This window comes from Oncorhynchus keta, chromosome 4, assembly GCF_023373465.1.
Source record: "Oncorhynchus keta strain PuntledgeMale-10-30-2019 chromosome 4, Oket_V2, whole genome shotgun sequence".
Taxonomy (NCBI): Eukaryota; Metazoa; Chordata; class Actinopteri; order Salmoniformes; family Salmonidae; genus Oncorhynchus; species Oncorhynchus keta.
Window position 1 is genome coordinate 67,578,167 of NC_068424.1, and position 20,491 is coordinate 67,598,657.

At 46.2% G+C, this 20,491-nt stretch overlaps 1 protein-coding gene and 1 long non-coding RNA gene across 4 annotated transcripts in view; both read right to left on the bottom strand.

Moving 5' to 3' along the window:
* The window catches only part of LOC118381005 (protocadherin-1-like), a 460,820-nt gene that overhangs the window by 97,581 nt on the left and 342,748 nt on the right, over positions 1–20,491 (bottom strand). The window lies entirely within an intron of this gene.
* Positions 7,487–9,433, bottom strand: LOC127927249 (uncharacterized). Its single transcript, XR_008126690.1, has 3 exons — positions 9,182–9,433; positions 8,654–8,686; positions 7,487–7,894 (listed from the first exon to the last, which is right to left on the bottom strand). It is a non-coding gene; the product is annotated as an uncharacterized LOC127927249 (long non-coding RNA).

Genomic DNA, 20,491 nt, shown 5'->3' on the forward strand with positions numbered 1-20,491 from the left:
AATACGATTTTCCTCCATGCTATCTTTTATTTAGGCTTTTCTTTGGTCTATATTAATCAAATCACATTTATTTGTCACATGCACATGGTTAGCAGATGTTAATGCGAGTGTAGCGAAATGCTTGTGCTTCTAGTTCCGACGATGCAGTAATAACCAACGAGTAATCTAACCTAACGATTCCAAAACTACTACCTTATACACACAAGTGTAAAGAGATAAAGGATATGTACATAAAGATATATGAATGAGTGATGGTACAGAACGGCATAGGCAAGATGCAGTAGATGGTATCGATTACAGTATATACATATAAGATGAATAATGTAGGGTATGTAAACATTATATTAAGTAGCATCGTTTAAAGTGGCTAGTGATATATTTTACATCAATTTCCATCAATTCCCATTATTAAAGTGGCTGGAGTTGAGTCAGTGTGTTGGCAGCAGCCACCCAATGTTAGTGGTGTCTGTTTAACAGTCGGATGGAAGCTGTTTTTCAGTCTCTCTGTCCCTGCTTTGATGCACCTGTACTGACCTCACCTTCTGGATGATAGTGGGGTGAACAGGCAGTGGCTTGGGTGGTTGTTGTCCTTAATGATCTTTATGGCCTTCCTGTGACATCGGGTGGTGTAGGTGTCCTGGAGGGCAGGTAGTTTGCCCCCGGTGTTGCGTTGTGCAGACCTCCCTACCCTCTGGAGAGCCTTACGGTTGTGGGTGTTTTTGGTGACAAGCCGAATTTCTTCAGCCTCCTTGGGTTGAAGAGGCGATGCTGCGTCTTCTTCACGATGCTGTCTGTGTGGGTGGACCAATTCAGTTTGTCTGGGATGTGTACGCCGAGGAATTAAAACTTACTACCCTCTCAGCTACTGTCCCATTGATGTGGACAGGGGGGTGCTCCCTCTGCTGTTTCCTGAAGTCCACAATCATCTCCTTAGTTTTGTTGACGTTGAGTGTGAGGTTATTTTCCTGACACCACACTCCGAGGGCCCTCACCTCCTCCCTGTAGGCCGTCTCGTCGTTGTTGGTAATCAAGCCTACCACTGTAGTGTCGTCCGCAAACTTGATGATTGAGTTGGAGGCGTGTGTTGCCACGCAGTCGTGGGTGAACAGGGAGTACAGGAGAGGGCTCAGAGTTGAGGATCAGCGGGGTGGAGATGTTGTTACCTACCCTCACCACCTGGGGGCGGCCCGTCAGGAAGTCCAGTACCCAGTTGCACAGGGCGGGGTCAAGACCCACGGTCTCGAGCTTGATGACGAGTTTGGAGGGTACTATGGTGTTAAATGCTGAGCTGTAGTCGATGAACAGCATTCTCACATAGGTATTCCTCTTGTCCAGATCGTTTAGGGCAGTGTGCAGTGTGGTTGAGATTGCATGGTCTGTGGACCTATTTGGGCGGTAAGCAAATTGGAGTGGGTCTCGGTTGTCAGGTAGGGTGGAGGTGATATGGTCCTTGACTAGTCTCTCAAAGCACTTCAAGATGACGGAAGTGAGTGCTACGGGGCGGTAGTCATTTAGCTCAGTTACCTTAGCTTTCTTGGGAACAGGAACAATGGTGGCCCTCTTGAAGCATGTGGGAACAGCAGACTGGGATAAGGATTGATTGAATATGTCCGTAAACACACCAGCCAGCTGGTCTGCGCATGCTCTGAGGGCGCGGATGGGGATGCCGTCTGGGCCTGCAGCCTTGCGAGGGTTAACACGTTTAAATGTTTTACTCAAGTTGACTGTAGTGAAGGAGAGTCTGCATGTTTTGGTTGCGGGCGGTGTCAGTGTCACTGTATTGTCTTCAAAGCGGGCAAAAAAAAGTTATTTAGTCTGCCTGGGAGCAAAACATCCTGATCCGTGACGGGGCTTGTTTTCTTTTTGTAATCCGTGATTGACTGTAGACCCTGCCACATACCTCTTGTGTCTGAGCCGTGGAATTGCGACTCTACTTTGTCTCTATACTGACGCGTAGCTTGTTTGATTGCCTTGCGGAGGGAATAATTACACCGTTTGTAGTATTCGGTCATGTTTCCGGTCACCTTGCCCTGATTAAAAGCAGTGGTTCGCGCTTTCAGTTTCACGCGAATGCTGCCATCAATCCACTGTTTCTGGTTTGGGAATGTTTTAATCGTTGCTATGGGAACGACATATTCAATGCACGTTCTAATGAACTCGCACACCGAATCAGCGTATTCGTCAATGTTGTTGTTCGCCGCAATGCGGAACATATCCCAGTCCACGTGATGGAAGCAGTCTTAGAGTGTGGAATCAGATTGGTCGGACTAGCGTTGAACAGACCTCAGCGCGGGAGCTTCTTGTTTTAGCTTCTGTCTGTAGGCAGGGAGCAACAAAATGGAGTCGTGTTCAGCTTTTCCGAAAGGAGGGTGGAGGAGGGCCTTATATGCGTCGCGGAAGTTAGAATAGCAATGATCCAAGGTTTTACCAGCCCTGGTTGAGCAATCGATATGCTGATACAATTTAGGGAGTTTTGTTTTCAGATTAGCCTTGTTAAAATCCCCAGCTACAATGAATGCAGCCTCAGGATATGTGGTTTCCAGTTTGCAAAGAGTCAAATAAAGTTTGTTCAGAGCCATCGATGTGTCTGCTTGGGGGGGAATATATACGGCTGTGATTATAATTGAAGAGAATTCCCCTGGTAGATAATGCGGTCGACATTTGATTGTGAGGAATTCTAAATCAGATGAACAGAAGGACTTGAGTTCCTGTATGTTTTTGTGACCACACCACATCTCGTTAACCATAAGGCATACGCCCCCGCCCCTCTTCTTATCAGAAAGATGTTTGTTTCTGTTGGCGCGATGCATGGAGAAACCAGCTGGCTGCACCGATTCCGATAGCGTCTCTCGAGTGAGCCATGTTTCCGTGAAGCAAAGAACGTTACAGTCTCTGATGTCCCTCTGGAATGCTACCCTTGCTCGGATTTCATCAACCTTGTTGTCAAGAGACTGGACATTGGCGAGAAGTATGCTAGGGAGTGGTGTGCGATGTGCCCGTCTCCGGAGCCTGACCAGAAGACCGCTTCATTTCCCTCTTTTACGACGTCTTTGTTTTGGGTCGCAGGCTGGGATCCATTCCGTTGTCCTGGGTGAAAGGCAGAACACAGGATCCGCTTCGGGAAAGTCATATTCCTGGTCGTACTGATGGTGAGTTGACGTTGCTCTTATATTCAGTAGTTCTTCCCGACTGTATGTAATGAAACCTAAGATGACCTGGGGTACCAATGTAAGAAATAACACGTAAAAAAAAACAAAGAAACTGCATAGTTTCCTAGGAACGCGAAGCGAGGCGGCCATCTCTCTCGGCGCCCTTCAGTGGCGGGGACGAGAAGCATGACGACTGTAAGGGTGGTGAAATAGATGTTGATCACCCTATACTGTAGCTTCTATCCTAAAAAGTTTTTAAACAAACCATAATTCATCTTGCTGAATATTTTCATCCCTTGCATGTTTTATGATAGTGGGTTACAGACATAATCCCAGCTATAGAGATATTTTAGATGTATGACTCCATATCACTGTCAGGCTTTCTGGATCAAACATGCCCGTTGCTATATAGAGTGGTCGTTCTAGAGTGAATTGCTCTGAAGATGAGGCAGTTTAGAAAATGTGCACAAGAGCAATACAGAGTAGGTGGCTCCATTTGGAGAATTAAAGTGCTGTACCAACGGCAATGGAAAGAGAGAAGAAGCCGTTTATATGAGTTGTTCATACTATCTTCATCCTGTCTCTCTCTTACTGCACACCTAATGTATCCTTGAAACTCTTTTTCACTTTTTTTTGCCAAACCCTGACACTCTTTCTCTCCATCTTTTCTAAACACATCTGACTGGTGGTTCTTTGTCTATATCTGTGCCCTCAAACGTATATTTCTCTTTCTGTCCATCTCTCAGTGTCTCTCTCTCTCTCTCTCTCTCTCTCTCTCTCTCTCTCTCTCTCTCTCTCTCTCTCTCTCAGTCTCAGTCTCTCTCTCTCTCTCTCTCTCTCTCTCTCTTTCTGGGCTCTGCTGGTAAGCAAGGCATATTGTGTGCACAGTGGGGTCTGAGCTAGTGTTTCTCTGAACAGTGGGAGTGATGGCTGCCGGCGGGAGCTGCCTTTGTTATTATCTCTCTGAGGTGAGAGAACACGACGGGGACACCCTAAGGAAAGATGCTTCTGCCCAAACCTACCTTTTCCCCCTTTCTACCAGTGCCCAGAGCACCCCATTAGGCCTCACTGCATAGCTGTGTCATCACCGCAGGACCAGTGAGACACACCAGACAGGAACCACAATGACCGCTGTCTAGCTATCTGCCTGATCGTTTGAAGACAGGAGAGGTAGACATTTTAAAATCTTTTATCGTACTTGGACTTTTCATTTTGTCCAAAAAAACAAGATGTAGACAAAATGACAAGTAAATGGAGACACCACAAATCCCCATATACCAATAATTTGAATGTGTAAATCTGCCCGACTACCAACCAGATATACTGAACATCCCTGATTCCTGAATGTGTCTGTCCACGACTAAAGTATAGATTTGGTCGAATCACACTATAGCTACAACAAAACAAAGCGAAGTCGCATTTCTCACTAAAATGTGCCTCCAAAATGTAGTTTCAAGTGCAGTGACGTGCACAAGGCCATGGTGTCAAGCAATTCATAAAAAACAAAGCCCACAATAGGTTGGAGTGACCTCATCTCTGAAATGGCTACACACAGACAAAGAAACAGAGGTGTGACTGTCACTGTTGTGTGTATGGCTGAGGGCGTCTGGATAAAAGACGAAGCTTAAGACTCGTCTGACTGCTTTTGCTCAGACACAATTACTTGATCCTTCCTCTGTAAAATCACGTTGACTCATTCCTCTCTATCTCAACTTTCTCAACAGTCCACAGGTTTGAATGAAAAGAAAAGTGTGATCTTTTCACAGAGGCATAATAACAGCTTGGGGGTTGTTGGGCAGTACGGTCATGTCTCCATGCCTACCTCTCAGGATTCCTGCTCATTGTTTTCTTTTGGCGAGCCTCAGTACTATTTTAAAATGTGAGATTCTAGTACTTTACTGCTTTATTACCAAGGTTTGAGACTCTAATGTATGTGTTCACACACACACACACACACACACACACACACACACACACACACACACACACACACACACACACACACACACACACACACACACACACACACACACACACACACACACACACACACACACACACACACACACACACACACACACACACACACACACACACACAGGTGTGAATAGGTCACATAGCGTAAGAAGGCATCATAACTCCACACCTAGTTTGAGAAAAATTTGGTTAGTGCACAGTGCACCCTCAATCAGTGCTCCAAATTCAACCAAGAACACTCGGTTATGTGCAAGTTGGAAGTAGCTTTATGTGTTTTTTGTTGCCGTTTGTTTTCTGATGAATGTAATCCGTTATAAAGTACAGAGTGAAGCAGGGCTATATTGGCAGGGAAATATTCATTGAAATGGTGTGTATCGATTCACTGCATGAGAGAGCTAGACTGACGCAGCACGAGCACAAACAAGCACGCACGCAAGCACACGTACACACACACACACACACACACACACACACACACACACACACACACACACACACACACACACACACACACACACACACACACACACACACACACACACACACACACACACACACACACACACACACACACACACACACACACACACACAGGCTGTGCTCTCCTTTCTCTGGATAAGTGCATCTGCTCCATTGACAGTTCATGATCTGAGATGTTCCTCCCTGTAGGATTGTCAGCCACTGTAGAGACACACCTTCCTTCCCCTGACCCTCTCCTTATCTCCCTCTCCTGGAGATCTCCTTCCCCCTGACCCACTCCTTATCTCCCCCACCTGGAGTTCTCCTTCGCCCTGACCCTCTCTTCATCTCCCCCTCCTGGAGATCTCCTTCCCCCTGACCCTCTCTTCATCTCCCCCACCTGGAGTTATCCTTCCCCCTGACCCTCTCCTTATCTCCCCCCTCCTGGAGTTCTCCTTCCCCCTTACCATCTCCTTATCTCCCCCCACCAGGAGTTCTCCTTCCCCCTTACCATCTCCTTATCTCCCCACACCAGGAGTTCTCCTTCCCCCTGACCCTTACTTCATCTCCCCCTCCTGGAGATCTCCTTCCCCCTGACCCTCTCCTTATCTCACCCCTTCTGAAGTTCTCCTTTTCCCTGACCCTCTCCTCATCTCCCCCTCCTGGAGTTCCCCTTCCCCCTGACCCTCTCCTTATCTGCCCCCTCCTGGAGTTCTCCTTCCCCCTGACACTCTCCTCATCTCCCCCTCCTGGAGTTCTCCTTCCCCCTGACCCTCTCCTTATCTCACTCCCTCCTGGAGTTCTCCTTCCCCCCGACCCTCTCCTCATCTCTCCCTCCTGAAGTTCTCCTTCCCCCTGACTCTCTCCTTATCTCACTCCCTCCTGGAGTTCTCCTTCCCCCCGACCCTCTCCTCATCTCTCCCTCCTGAAGTTCTCCTTCCCCCTGACTCTCTCCTTATCTCCTCCCTCCTGGAGTTCTCCTTCCCCCTGACCCTCTCCTTATCTCCTCCCTCCTGGAGTTCTCCTTCCCCCTGACCCTCTCCTTATCTCACCCCTCCAGGAGTTCTCCTTCCCCCTGACCCTCTCCTTATCTCACCCCTCCAGGAGTTCTCCTTCCCCCTGACCCTCTCCTTATCTCACCCTCCTGGAGTTCTCCTTCCCCCTGACCCTCTCCTTATCTCACCCCTCCAGGAGTTCTCCGTGTCACTCCTTTATGCACCGCCATATTCTGGCTGAAATTAATATTCTGATGGTGGACTTCAACCATTGTTGCCTCACTCTGTAGCCTTCCCACTGACTCTCTCCAGTTGTTCTGTAGCCTTCCCACTGACTCTCTCCAGTTGTTATGTAACCTTCCCACTGACTCTCTCCAGTTGTTCTGTAGCCTTCCCACTGACTCTCTCCAGTTGTTCTGTAGCCTTCCCACTGACTCTCTTCAGTTGTTCTGTAGCCTTCCCACTGACTCTCTCCAGTTGTTCTGTAACCTTCCCACTGACTCTCTTCAGTTGTTCTGTAGCCTTCCCACTGACTCTCTCCAGTTGTTATGTAACCTTCCCACTGACTCTCTCCAGTTGTTCTGTAGCCTTCCCACTGACTCTCTCCAGTTGTTCTGTAACCTTCCCACTGACTCTCTTCAGTTGTTCTGTAACCTTCCCACTGACTCTCTCCAGTTGTTCTGTAGCCTTCCCACTGACTCTCTCCAGTTGTTCTGTAACCTTCCCACTGACTCTCTCCAGTTGTTCTGTAGCCTTCCCACTGACTCTCTTCAGTTGTTCTGTAGCCTTCCCACTGACTCTCTCCAGTTGTTCTGTAACCTTCCCACTGACTCTCTCCAGTTGTTCTGTAACCTTCCCACTGACTCTCTCCAGTTGTTCTGTAGCATTCCCACTGACTCTCTCCAGTTGTTCTGTAGCCTTCCCACTGACTCTCTCCAGTTGTTCTGTAGCCTTCCCACTGACTCTCTCCAGTTGTTCTGTAGCCTTCCCACTGACTCTCTCCAGTTGTTCTGTAACCTTCCCACTGACTCTCTCCAGTTGTTCTGTAGCCTTCCCACTGACTCTCTCCAGTTGTTCTGTAACCTTCCCACTGACTCTCTCCAGTTGTTCTGTAACCTTCCCACCGACTCTCTTCAGTTGTTCTGTAGCCTTCCCACTGACTCTCTCCAGTTGTTCTGTAGCCTTCCCACTGACTCTCTCCAGTTGTTCTGTAACCTTCCCACTGACTCTCTCCAGTTGTTCTGTAGCCTGCCCACTGACTCTCTCCAGTTGTTCTGTAACCTTCCCACTGACTCTCTTCAGTTGTTCTGTAGCCTTCCCACTGACTCTCTTCAGTTGTTCTGTAGCCTTCCCACTGACTCTCTCCAGTTCTTCTGTAGCCTTCCCACGGACTCTCTCCAGTTGTTCTGTAACCTTCCCACTGACTCTCTCCAGTTGTTATGTAACCTTCCCCCTGACTCTCTCCAGTTGTTCTGTAGCCTTCCCACTGACTCTCTCCCGTTGTTCTGTAGCCTTCCCACTGACTCTCTTCAGTTGTTCTGTAGCCTTCCCACTGAATCTCTCCAGTTGTTCTGTAGCCTTCCCACTGACTCACTTCAGTTGTTCTGTAACCTTCCCACTGACTCTCTCCAGTTGTTCTGTAGCATTCCCACTGACTCTCTTCAGTTGTTCTGTAGCCTTCCCACTGACTCTCTCCAGTTGTTATGTAACCTTCCCACTGACTCTCTCCAGTTGTTCTGTAGCCTTCCCACTGACTCTCTCCAGTTGTTCTGTAGCCTTCCCACTGACTCTCTCCAGTTGTTCTGTAGCCTTCCCACTGACTCTCTTCAGTTGTTCTGTAGCCTTCCCACTGACTCTCTTCAGTTGTTCTGTAGCCTTCCCACTGACTCTCTCCAGTTGTTCTGTAGCCTTCCCACTGACTCTCTCCAGTTGTTCTGTAACCTTCCCACTGACTCTCTCCAGTTGTTATGTAACCTTCCCACTGACTCTCTCCAGTTGTTCTGTAGCCTTCCCACTGACTCTCTCCCGTTGTTCTGTAGCCTTCCCACTGACTCTCTTCAGTTGTTCTGTAACCTTCCCACTGACTCTCTCCAGTTGTTATGTAACCTTCCCACTGACTCTCTCCAGTTGTTCTGTAGCCTTCCCACTGACTCTCTCCAGTTGTTCTGTAACCTTCCCACTGACTCTCTCCAGTTGTTCTGTAACCTTCCCACTGACTCTCTCCAGTTGTTCTGTAGCCTTCCCACTGACTCTCTCCCGTTGTTCTGTAGCCTTCCCACTGACTCTCTTCAGTTGTTCTGTAACCTTCCCACTGACTCTCTCCAGTTGTTCTGTAGCCTTCCCACTGACTCTCTCCAGTTGTTCTGTAACCTTCCCACTGACTCTCTCCAGTTGTTCTGTAGCCTTCCCACTGACTCTCTTCAGTTGTTCTGTAGCCTGCCCACTGACTCTCTCCAGTTGTTCTGTAACCTTCCCACTGACTCTCTTCAGTTGTTCTGTAGCCTTCCCACTGACTCTCTCCAGTTGTTCTGTAACCTTCCCACTGACTCTCTCCAGTTGTTCTGTAGCCTTCCCACTGACTCTCTCCAGTTGTTCTGTAACCTTCCCACTGACTCTCTCCAGTTGTTCTGTAGCCTTCCCACTGACTCTCTTCAGTTGTTCTGTAGCCTGCCCACTGACTCTCTCCAGTTGTTCTGTAGCCTTCCCACTGACTCTCTTCAGTTGTTCTGTAGCCTGCCCACTGACTCTCTCCAGTTGTTCTGTAACCTTCCCACTGACTCTCTCCAGTTGTTCTGTAGCCTGCCCACTGACTCTCTCCCGTTGTTCTGTAGCCTTCCCACTGACTCTCTCCAGTTGTTCTGTAACCTTCCCACTGACTCTCTTCAGTTGTTCTGTAGCCTTCCCACTGACTCTCTCCAGTTGTTCTGTAACCTTCCCACTGACTCTCTCCAGTTGTTCTGTAACCTTCCCACTGACTCTCTCCAGTTGTTATGTAACCTTCCCACTGACTCTCTCCAGTTGTTCTGTAACCTTCCCACTGACTCTCTCCAATTGTTCTGTAACCTTCCCACTGACTCTCTCCAGTTGTTCTGTAACCTTCCCACTGACTCTCTCCAATTGTTCTGTAACCTTCCCACTGACTCTCTCCCGTTGTCCTGTAGCCTTCCCACTGACTCTCTCCAATTGTTCTGTAGCCTTCCCACTGACTCTCTCCAATTGTTCTGTAGTCCATTGAATTTCACCTTCTGACATGACTCTGACTTTTAGCTATGTTTTAGTCAAGTAAAAGCAGGTTTGTGGGTTGTTTTAGTCCGAGCACGTTTGGGGCTTTTCAAAACCAGTGGTTGTGGTTCAGGGGTCAGCTGAGAATGCGGCGGTCTCATGGGAACAATGTTGAAGAAAAAACATTCCCACTGTCAGTCTGTCTTTTAATCTTTTTTTTACCTTTACTTAACTAGTCCAAATAATTATTATTTACAATGACGGCCTACCCTGGACGACGCTGGGCCAATTGTGCACCGCCCTATGGGACTCCCAATCACGGCCGGATGTGATACAGCCTGGATTCAAACCAGGGACTGTAGTGATGCCTCTTGTATTGAGATGCAGTGCCTTAGACCCTTGCGCCACTCTGGAGCCTCCCTGCATGCCTGCCTCCCGCCTGTTTGTTCGTTTACTCAACTGTCTTTGTCCGTCAACATGCCTGCCTGTCTGGCTGTCTCTGTGTGGGTGTGTAGGTCAGGGAAACAGAGCCCAGTGTGAGAGGGGCTTGGCAGGGCAGTGGAGGCCCGCAGGTAGCCAGACACCACACAGCATGGCTCAGGGCAAACCACAGAGAGATATTCAGAGATGTGCCAATGCAGCAAGTCAGAGGCAGTCAGAAGCAGCCAGAGGCAGGGACATATGACTGATGGGAGTTGGTACTGGAGTGAACTATCATGTCTTGTAAAAAACTTTTATCATAGAGCCACTGCAATTCTGCTCCTCAGTCACAAAACAACCATTTCACTACCTCTTAAAAGCAGCAGGATAGGTATAAGCCTTGTTGTCCTTTAGGTTCAGTGGAGCTTCCACCATTTTTCGTATACTCATTCATTTCCTTAATATTTACCAACACAGAACGGGGTAGGGGACAGAGAAGAAATCTTGGGATTGATTTTGTACTGAGCTATGGCTCTGTTTATTCTCTGAGCTAGACAACCTCTATACCATTGTCCAACACTTCCTGTTTATCTTACTTCCTGTCCAACTGTTCTGTGCTTCCTGCATTGTAAAGTAAATTAACATGTTATAGATAAAGCAAAAAAAAGTAGGATACTGATAACTTAAATCTGACCTGACGCAATAAAAAATGGCATTCAGCTGGTGCTTTTAAAGGTGATGTCACAACTTCTTGAGTGACCATTCCATTTTATTAGCTGCATTTTTTTCTGTGCAGATGGCACAACTTATCCTCGCCTACACTTATCAGCACTGCTTCCTGTGACTGGCCTGCATGTTGCACAGAGTGACAGACTCACACTAGAACTCTGCCACACTACGCTTCACCACACCTACCGCACGGTCATTAGGGTCGCTGGGGTTGTGCATGGAACAGCCTGCAGTCCCTGTCCGTGCCTTCCCCCACAATCCCCTACAGTGGCGTAACTCAGTGCAAAAAGGACCTGCGGGCCGCTGACTGACAGGATGAATGATGCCAAGCTCTGTCACCGTGTCCCCGCTACAGAGGAGCCCTACGTCCGCATGACTGACTACTAACACAACAGCCCCTTACCACCGAGGGAGAAGAGAGCGAGGGAGAAAAAGACACAAAGAGAAACCAGGGATAGAAATATAGAGAGTAGTGCGCAGAGAGAGAGAGAGAGAGAGAGAGAGAGAGAGAGAGAGAGAGAGAGAGAGAGAGAGAAAGAGAGAGAGAGAGACTTAAGGGGACACATCTGGTGAGGTAGGTGGTGTTATGCTAGGATGCATGGTGTCCTGCTCTCTCTCGTCGGTAGATATAAAGAGATGACGTTGGGAGGCATGCTCCATCTGTAATGCCCAATTAGCAATGTGCTAGGCTATAAATACACACACATCTGTTTGTGTATGAGGCCCACACAAATAACCATGTGTTTAGGGGACACAGAGAAAAGACAGAGACAGAGACATAGAGAGAGAGAGAGAGAGAGAGAGAGAGAGAGAGAGAGAGAGAGAGAGAGAGAGAAAAGAAAGAAAAGCATATGAACATGGAAAAGTAAGGGAAAGATGGGTAAAAAATGAAAAAAATCATCAAATGGAGAAAATCTGAAAGATTTGAGGGAGACTGGAGGCACAGAAAGAGGTATCCTAAAAAGGAGAATAATGAGTGATGGGAGAGATCTTTGTGACCTCTGATGGAAAGTATGGAGTGGTAGTGTAATGTTGGGAATATTTGGCATTGGCCTACTCTTGGGGACAGGAACAGGGGGGGAGGAAGGGGGATGTGGGCCAATGTGACTACTCTTGCTCCAGGGGAGGTGAGGGCTACATAAGGGTATGAGTGGAGGGGGAGACGGGACGGGACGTGGGGGCTGGATAGAAGAGGCCAGAGGCAGCCTGGTCTTCCCCTTGTCTCCCACCCTGACCCCTGGGACCTCACACAATACACCCTGAATCTCTGGCCCCTGCCAGCCACATGAGTGATGTTCCAGCCAACTGACTGTCCAACCCTGTCACTGTCTGTGTGAGTGTGTTTGTCTCTAAATTAGTCTGTGTATGTGTGGGTTAACCATGTTCATAATCAGACAGTACGGGGACATATGTAGTCTGGCATCAACCACTTGACAAAGATTTCTGTTTACTGTGTCCTACAAGAGAAGGCCTGTAAGTGTGTGTTCCCTGTCACGCAATTAGTGGAGATAATCGATTTTCTTTGCGTCCAAAAATATTGTTAACAGCCTGAGTTACACTGAATGTAGAAACCATTAAGAACAGCTTCCTAATATTGAGTTGCACCCCCTTTTTCCCTCAAAACAGCCTCAAGTAGTCATTCGGGGCATGGACTACTACACAAGGTGTCGAAGCGTTCCACAGGGATGCTGACCCATGTTGACTCCAATGCTTCCAAACGTTGTGGAAAGTTGACTTGATGTCCTTTCGGTGGTGGACCATTCTTGATACACATGGGACACGTTTAAGAGTGAAAAACCCAGCAGCGTTGCAGTTCTTGACACACTCAAATCGGTGCGCCTGGCACCTCCTAACATAACTCATTCAAAGAAACTTAAATATTTTGTCTTGCCCAGTCACCCTCTAAATGGCACACATACAAAATCCATGTCTCAATTGTCTCAAAGCCTAAAAATCCTTCTTTAACCCTTCTCCTCCCCTCCATCTACACTGATTGATGTGGATTTTATAGGTGACCTCAATAGGGGATCATAGCTTTCACCTGGATTCAGCTGGTCAGCCGATGTCATGAAAGGAGCAGGAGTTCTTTATGTATTGTACACTCAGTGTATACTGCATTTGGGAAATGACCATTTGTGATATGACAGGCCATGGCAGTGGTCCCATGTTCTCCCCTTCTCCCATCTTTTTTTTCTTCCAAGATGGTGTAGCCGTTGGACGTCTGTTTGTCTTGTCCCGTCCCATGTATATATATTTTTCTTCGTATATAGAACTGCCAAAGGGGGTGGAGTTGCAGTCTACTGCAGAGATAGAATACAGAGTTCTGTCATACTAACCAGGTCTGTGCCCAAACAATTCAAGCTTCTAAATGTAAAAATCCACCTTTCCAGAAACAAGTCTGACACCGTTGTCGCTTGTTATAGACCCCCTTCAGCCCCCAGCTGTGCCCTGGACACCATATGTGAATTGATTCCCCCCAACTATCTTCAGAGTTCATACTGTTAGGTGACCTAAACTGTGACATGCTTAACACCCCGGGCATCCTACAATCTCAGCTAGATGCCCTCAATCTCACACAAATTATCAAGGAATCAACCAGATTCAACCCTAAATACGTAACCATGGGCACCCTCTTAGATATCATCCTGACCAACATGCCCTCTAAATACACCTCTGCTGTCTTCAACCAGGATCTCAGCGATCATTGCCTCATTGTCTGCGTGCGTAATGGGTCCGCGGTCAAACGGCCACCCCTCATCACTGTCAAATGCTAACTAAGAGCGTCTGATAAATGACTTAAATGTTAAATGTTAAATGTTAAAACACTTCAGCAAGCAGGCCTTTCTAATCAACCTGGCCCGGGTATCCTGGAAGGATATTGACCTCATCCTGTCAGTAGAGGATGCCTGGTTGCTCTTTAAAAGTGCTTTCTACACCATCTTAAAACCTCTTTGGGATAGGGGGCAGCATTTTCACTTTTGGATAAATAGCGTGCCCAATTTCAACTTCCTGCTACTCATGCCAAGAATATAAGATATGCATATTATTACTATATTTGGATAGAAAACACTCTGAAGTTTCTAAAACGGTTTGAATCATGTCTGTGAGTATAACAGAACTTATGTAGCAGGCAAAACCACGAGGACTAACCATTCAGAATTATTTCTTTTTGAGGTCACTCTCTGTTCATTGAGGTCTCATGGGGAAACAATATTTCTTAGGCACTTGCAGTTCCTACCGCTTCCACTGGATGTCACCAGTCTTTGGAATTTGGTTGAGGTTATTCCTTTGTGCAATGAAGAAGTACGGCCATCTTGGAAAAGGGTAGCGCTGTTGAGAGTTGGGCAAGACTTGAAAAGTAGCGTTCGTTTCCTCTCGTCCTCTATTGAAAACAGATAGAACCGTCTTCAATGTGATTGATTATTAACGTTTAAAAATACCTAAAGTGGTATTACAAAAGTATTTTGAAATGTTTTGGCAAAGTTTACAGGTAACTTTTGAGATATTTTGTAGTGACTTTGCGCAAATTGGAAGCTGTTTTTTTCTGGATCAAACGAGCCAAATAAATTGACATTTTGGATATATATGGACGGAATTAATCGAACAAAAGGACCATTTGTGATGTTTATGGGACATATTGGAATGCCAACAAAAGAAGCTCGTCAACAGTAAGGCATGATATATATTTTATTTCTGCGTTTTGTGTAGCGCCTGCAGGGTTGAAATATGCTACTCTCTTTGTGTACTGTTGTGCTATCATCAGAGAGTAGCATCTTATGCTTTCGCCGAAATGCCTTTTTAAAATCTGACATGTTGGCTGGATTCACGAGTGTAGCTTTAATTTAGTATCTTACATGTGTGATTTAATGAAAGTTCGATTTTTATATCATTTTATTTAAATCTGGCGCTCTGCATTTTCCCTGGCTTTTGGGCAAGTGAGACGCGACACTCCCCCTATCCTAGAGAGGTTATATAAGCATGCCCCATTCAAAAAATGTCAAACAAAGAACAGATATAGCCCTTGGTTCACCCTTGACTTGACTGCCCTTGACCAGCACAAAAACATCCTGTGGCGTTCTGCATTAGTATCGAATAGCCCCGCGATATGCAACTTTTTAGGGAAGTCAGGAACCAATATACTCAGTCAGTTTGAAAAAGCTAGTCTTAGCTTTCCTATCAGAAATGTCCATCCTGTAGCACTAATTCCAAAACGTTTTGGGGCACTGTAAAGTCCATGGAGAATAAGAGCACCTCCAACCAGCTGCCCAACGCACTGAGGATAGGAAACATTCTCACAACCGATAAATCTACGATAATCGATCATTTCAATAAGCATTTTTCTATGTCTGGCCATGCTTTCCACCTGGCTACCCTTACCCCGGCCAACATCTCAGCACCCCCTGAAGCAACTTGCCTAAGCCCCCCACGCTTCTCCTTCACCCAATTCCAGACAGCTGAGGTTCTGAAAGGGCTGCAAAATCTGGATCCCTACAAATCAGCTGGGCTAGACAATCTGGATCCTCTCTTTCTAAAAATGATCCGCCAAATTGTTGCAACCCCTATTACTAGCCTATTTGACCTATCTTTCTTATCGTCTGAGATCCCCAAAGATTGGAAAGCTGCTGCGGTCATCCCCATCTTCAAAGGAGGACCCAAACTGTTATAGACCTATATCCATCCTGCCTTGCCTTTCTAAAATCTCCGAAAGCCAAGTTAACAAACAGATCACCATTTCAAATCCCACTGTACCTTCTCCGCTATGGTCATGGGTGCACCTCAACCAGGCTCAAGGTCCTAAACAATATCAAATCTGCCATCGATAAAAGACAGTACTGTGCAGCCGTCTTCATCGAGCTGGCCAAGGCTTTCGACTCTGTCAATCACCGCATTCTTATCGGCAGACTCTATAGCCTTGGCTTCTCAAATGACTGCCTCGCCTGCTTCACCAACTACTTCACAGATAGAGTTCAGTGTGTCAAATCGGAAGGTCTGTTGTCCGGACCTCTGGCAGTGTCTATGGGGGTGCCACAGGGTTAAATTCTCAGGCTGACTCTTTTCTCTGTATGTATTAATGATGTCGATCTTGTTTCTGGTTTTTTCAACCTCTACATAGATGACACCATTCTGTATACATCTGGCCCTTCTTTGGACACTGTGCTAACAAATCTCCAAGCGAGCTCCAATGCCATACAACACTCCTTCCGAGGCCTCCAACTGCTTTTAAGTGCAAGTAAAACTAAGTGCATGCTCTTCAACTGATTGCTGCCCGCACCCCCGTCCTGACTAGAATCACAACTCTGGAATCTAGAATCACAACACAGTTCTGACTTAGAATATGTGGACAACTACAAATACATAGGTGTCTGGTTAGACTGTAAACTCTCCTTCCAGACTCACATTAAACATCTCCAATCCAAAATTAAATCTAGAATTGGCTTCCTATTTCACAACAAAGCCTCCTTCACTCATGCTGCCAAACATACCTTCGTAAAACTGACTATCCTACTGACTATGCATTGACTTCGGCGATGTAATTTCCAAATAAACCTCCAACACTCTACTCAGGAAACTGGATGTAGTCTATCACAGTGACATCTGTTTTGTCACCAAAGCCCCATATACTACCCACCACTGTGACCTGTATGCTCTCGTGCCTGGCCCTAACTACATATTTGTCGCCAAACCCACTGGCTCCAGGTCATCTATAAGTCTATGCTTGGTAATGCCCCACCTTATCTCAGCTCACTGGTCACCATAGCAACACCCACCCGTAGCACGCGCTCCAGCAGGTATATTTCACTGGTCACCCCCAAAGCCTTTGGTCGTCTTACTTTCCAGTTCTCTGCTGCCAATGACTGGAACAAATTGTAAAAATCACTGAATCTGGAGTCTTATATCTCCCTCTCTAACTTTAAGCATCAGCTGTCAGAGCAGCTTACCAATAACTGTACATGTACACAGAACATCTGTAAATAGCACACCCATCTACCTCATCCCCATATTGTTACCTATCTTCTTGCTCTTTTGCACCCCATTTTTTAAAACGTGTACAGTCATTCAATACTCAAACCAATCAATCCAATGCTTATGAATCCATTTTAATGAGTGGAGACGTCTGTTTGGTAGCAGAAGGCGGTTTAGGGATGATCTGAGATTGTTTGGAGATCTGGCTGTTTTGTTGTGGGTCCCTCCTGTGATCCATCATAAGCCTTGCCCCTGCTGTGTAAAGAGATATGAAACAAAGGATGGAGAAACCACTCGTGCCCCTCTCCAGAACCCCTTCCCCCCAAACTCCTCTGCCTTGTTCCTGAGCCCATAAGCAGCTCTGTTTCAGCCTTCCCATCCCTCCCTTTGGGGAAGGATGGGCCCTACCTTAATCTCTTCGCTGGCAGCAATGATTTGATAGATCTAAACCCCATGAAGAACTCAGAGGTTGTAGTAGGTTCGGTGAAAGACGCCTGCAGAACTGCTGTGCTCCACACAAAAAAAAACAAAGATGGCACAGGGGTAGGGATATGGAGCGCGACTCCTGGTGTGCATTGGGAAAAGCGAAGTGATCTTGAATAGAAGGTTAGCTTGCACCATTTGATTCTAATGGCATGGTGCTGGCTACAGAACAGTGGTGACTTAATCTAACTGTGGTCACCAATTATTTTTTTTACCCTTTATTTAACTAGGCAAGTCAGTTAAGAACAAATTCATATTTTCAGTGACAGCCTAGGAACAGTGGGTTAACTGCCTTGTTCAGGGGCAGAACAACATATTTTTTACCTTGTTAGTTCTCTGATTTGATCTTGCAACCTTTTGGGTACTAGTCCAACGCTCTAACCGCTAGGCTACCTACCGCCCCTACAGACCTGTTGTTGTTAAACAACTAGTACACTGATCACCATTTTTCTTTAAAATCAGTAGGGCAGCTATTCAGATATTGAATGGAGCCATATTTCCACAATGAAAAGTCATAATCTCCACCCAGCACAGCCAGAAGAGGACTGGCCACCCCTTGTAGCCTGGTTCCTCTCCAGGTTTCTTCCTAGGTTCTGGCCTTTCTAGGGAGTTTTCCTAGCCACCCTGCTTCTACACCTGCATTGCTTGTTGTTTGGGGTTTTAGGCCGGGGTTCCATACAGCAGTTTGGGACCTCAGCTGATGTAAGAAGGGCTTTATAAATACATTTGATTGATTGATTGCTGAGAAACCTTGTCAATTCTCAGAGACAGCTTACTCTGAGCCAATCACAGGTCTGATCAGCATCATCCTTCCACTATTCAATCTTCATAGAGCTTGATCTCCTTCTGATTGGATTATGCAGTCATCTGGCAGCCCCCAAACAAAGGATCTATAGACAGATCTATGTCATTGCACTGATCCAATGATCCCTAAGAGGATTTGACAGCAGCCAAAAGCTACATGTCTTTGGCCATATGTGTCTGATTAATAAAATGTTGGTTGAGACTGCTATGAGACTGCTGTTGCGTCAAACTGAGCTAATATGAGACTATCTTCTCACCTCATCTGCACTTTGGCTCGACCAAGTTGAAATAAATCTAGAAATGAATCCAAATGTAATTTACCTTAACTGCTAAACAATCAATAAGAATATAGTTTTCTTCCAAGAGCTGGAGGGAAGTTCATGGAGGAGCAGGTGCAGAATCAATCTCGAGACTTGGAGAAAGTCAGCATTGACTATGCCCAGACCGGCCAGTTAAGCTCCGTTCTTTGGGGTTTAATTTCCAGATTTCCACTAGAAGTAAAGTCCCTCATAACAGACTTAACATTTTCTTTCTACGCCATTGCTGTCTCTTACAATATCAATTCCCCATTTCTCTTCTTCAGGAGTTTTTTTTTATGTGGATTTGAGATTGAGTGGGCACTCATATCCTGCTATCTTGCGCTATCAAGTCAAATTTACCTCCAGTCAAATATAGCAGGGCTGCCTGCACACAGCCTTTCCTAACAGACCTCTTTTGAAAGGACACAGTTTGACGCACCCATTCAACATTGTGCTCAGCTAGAGAAGAGCTTAACCCTTTACACTCGTAACCATATACGGGTTGAAAATTGCAGATTTGGGCACTGATAAAGGCCTAAATTGGAACGCAGTGGCTGTACTGTAACATTGTATAAATGACGTCAGAGCTCAGGCTCTGTGCTTCAGAACGCTGTATGGGTTTTGACTGACAGCTGTTCTGAACATGAGCACTTCACACGACAGAACACAGAAACCACATAGAGACAAGCATTACTGTGTTCTAGTCAAGGCTCATCCTGTACTGTATATCCTGTATAACTATTTCATATACTGTCCATACTGTCTATACCTACCATCTTATACATATATATTTATTTTCCGTAATATTTTTACCTACCATTTTATACATGTATATTTATATTCCATAATGTCTATACACACCATTTTAATAATTAATCAAATCAAATCGTTATTGGTTACATACACATATTTAGCAGATGTTAGTGTGTGTGTAGAAAAATGTTTGTTTTCCCAACAGTGCAGTAATATCTAACAATTCACATCAATATACACAAATCTAAAAGCAAAATAAAGGAATTAAGAAATATATAAATATTAGAATGAGCAATGTCGTATGGGCATTAACTAAAATACAGGAGAATAGAATACAGTATATACATATGAAATGAGGAAAGCAGTATGTAAACATTATTAAAGTGATTAGTGTTCCATTAGTGACCAGTGATTTCATGTCTATGTATATAGGGCAGCAGCCTCTCTATGTTAGTGATGGTTATTTAACAGTCTGATGGCTTTTTCAGTCTCTCGGTCTGAACTTTGATGCACCTGTACCGACCTTTCCTTCTGGATGACAGCAGGGTCAACAGGCCGTGGCTCGAATGGTTGATGTCCTTGATGATCTTTTTGGCCATCGTGTGACATCGGGTGCTGTAGGTGTCCTGGAGTGCAGGCAGTGTGCCTCTGGTGATGCGTTGAGTAGACCGCACCACCCTCTGGAGAACCCTGCGGTTGGAGGCGGTGCAGTTGCCGTACGAGACGGTGATACAGCCCGACAGGATGTTCTCAAATGTGTAAAAGTTTTTGAGGGTCTTAGGGACCAAGCCACATTTCTTTAGCCTCCTGGGGTTGAAGAGGGACTGTTGCACCTTCTACACCAAGCTGTCTGTGTGGGTGGACACTTTCAGATTGTCAGTGATGTGGATAGGGGCGTGCTTCCTCTGCTCTCCTTCATTTTGCTGATGTTGAGGTTATTTTCCTGGCACCACTCCACCAGGGCCCTCATCTCCTACCTGTAGGCATTCAAGTCATTGTTGGTAATCAGGCATACTATGGTTGTGTCGTCCGCAAACTTGATGATTGAGTTAGAGGCGTGTTCACGCAGGTATGGGTGAACAGGGAGTACAGGACGGGGATGAGCACACACCGTTGTGTGGTGAGGATCAGTGAAGTTGAGGCATTCGTTGTTTCCTTCCTTCACCACGTGGGAGCGGCACATCAGAAAGTCCAGGACCCAGTTGCACAGGGCAGGGTTCAGACCCAAGGCCCCGAG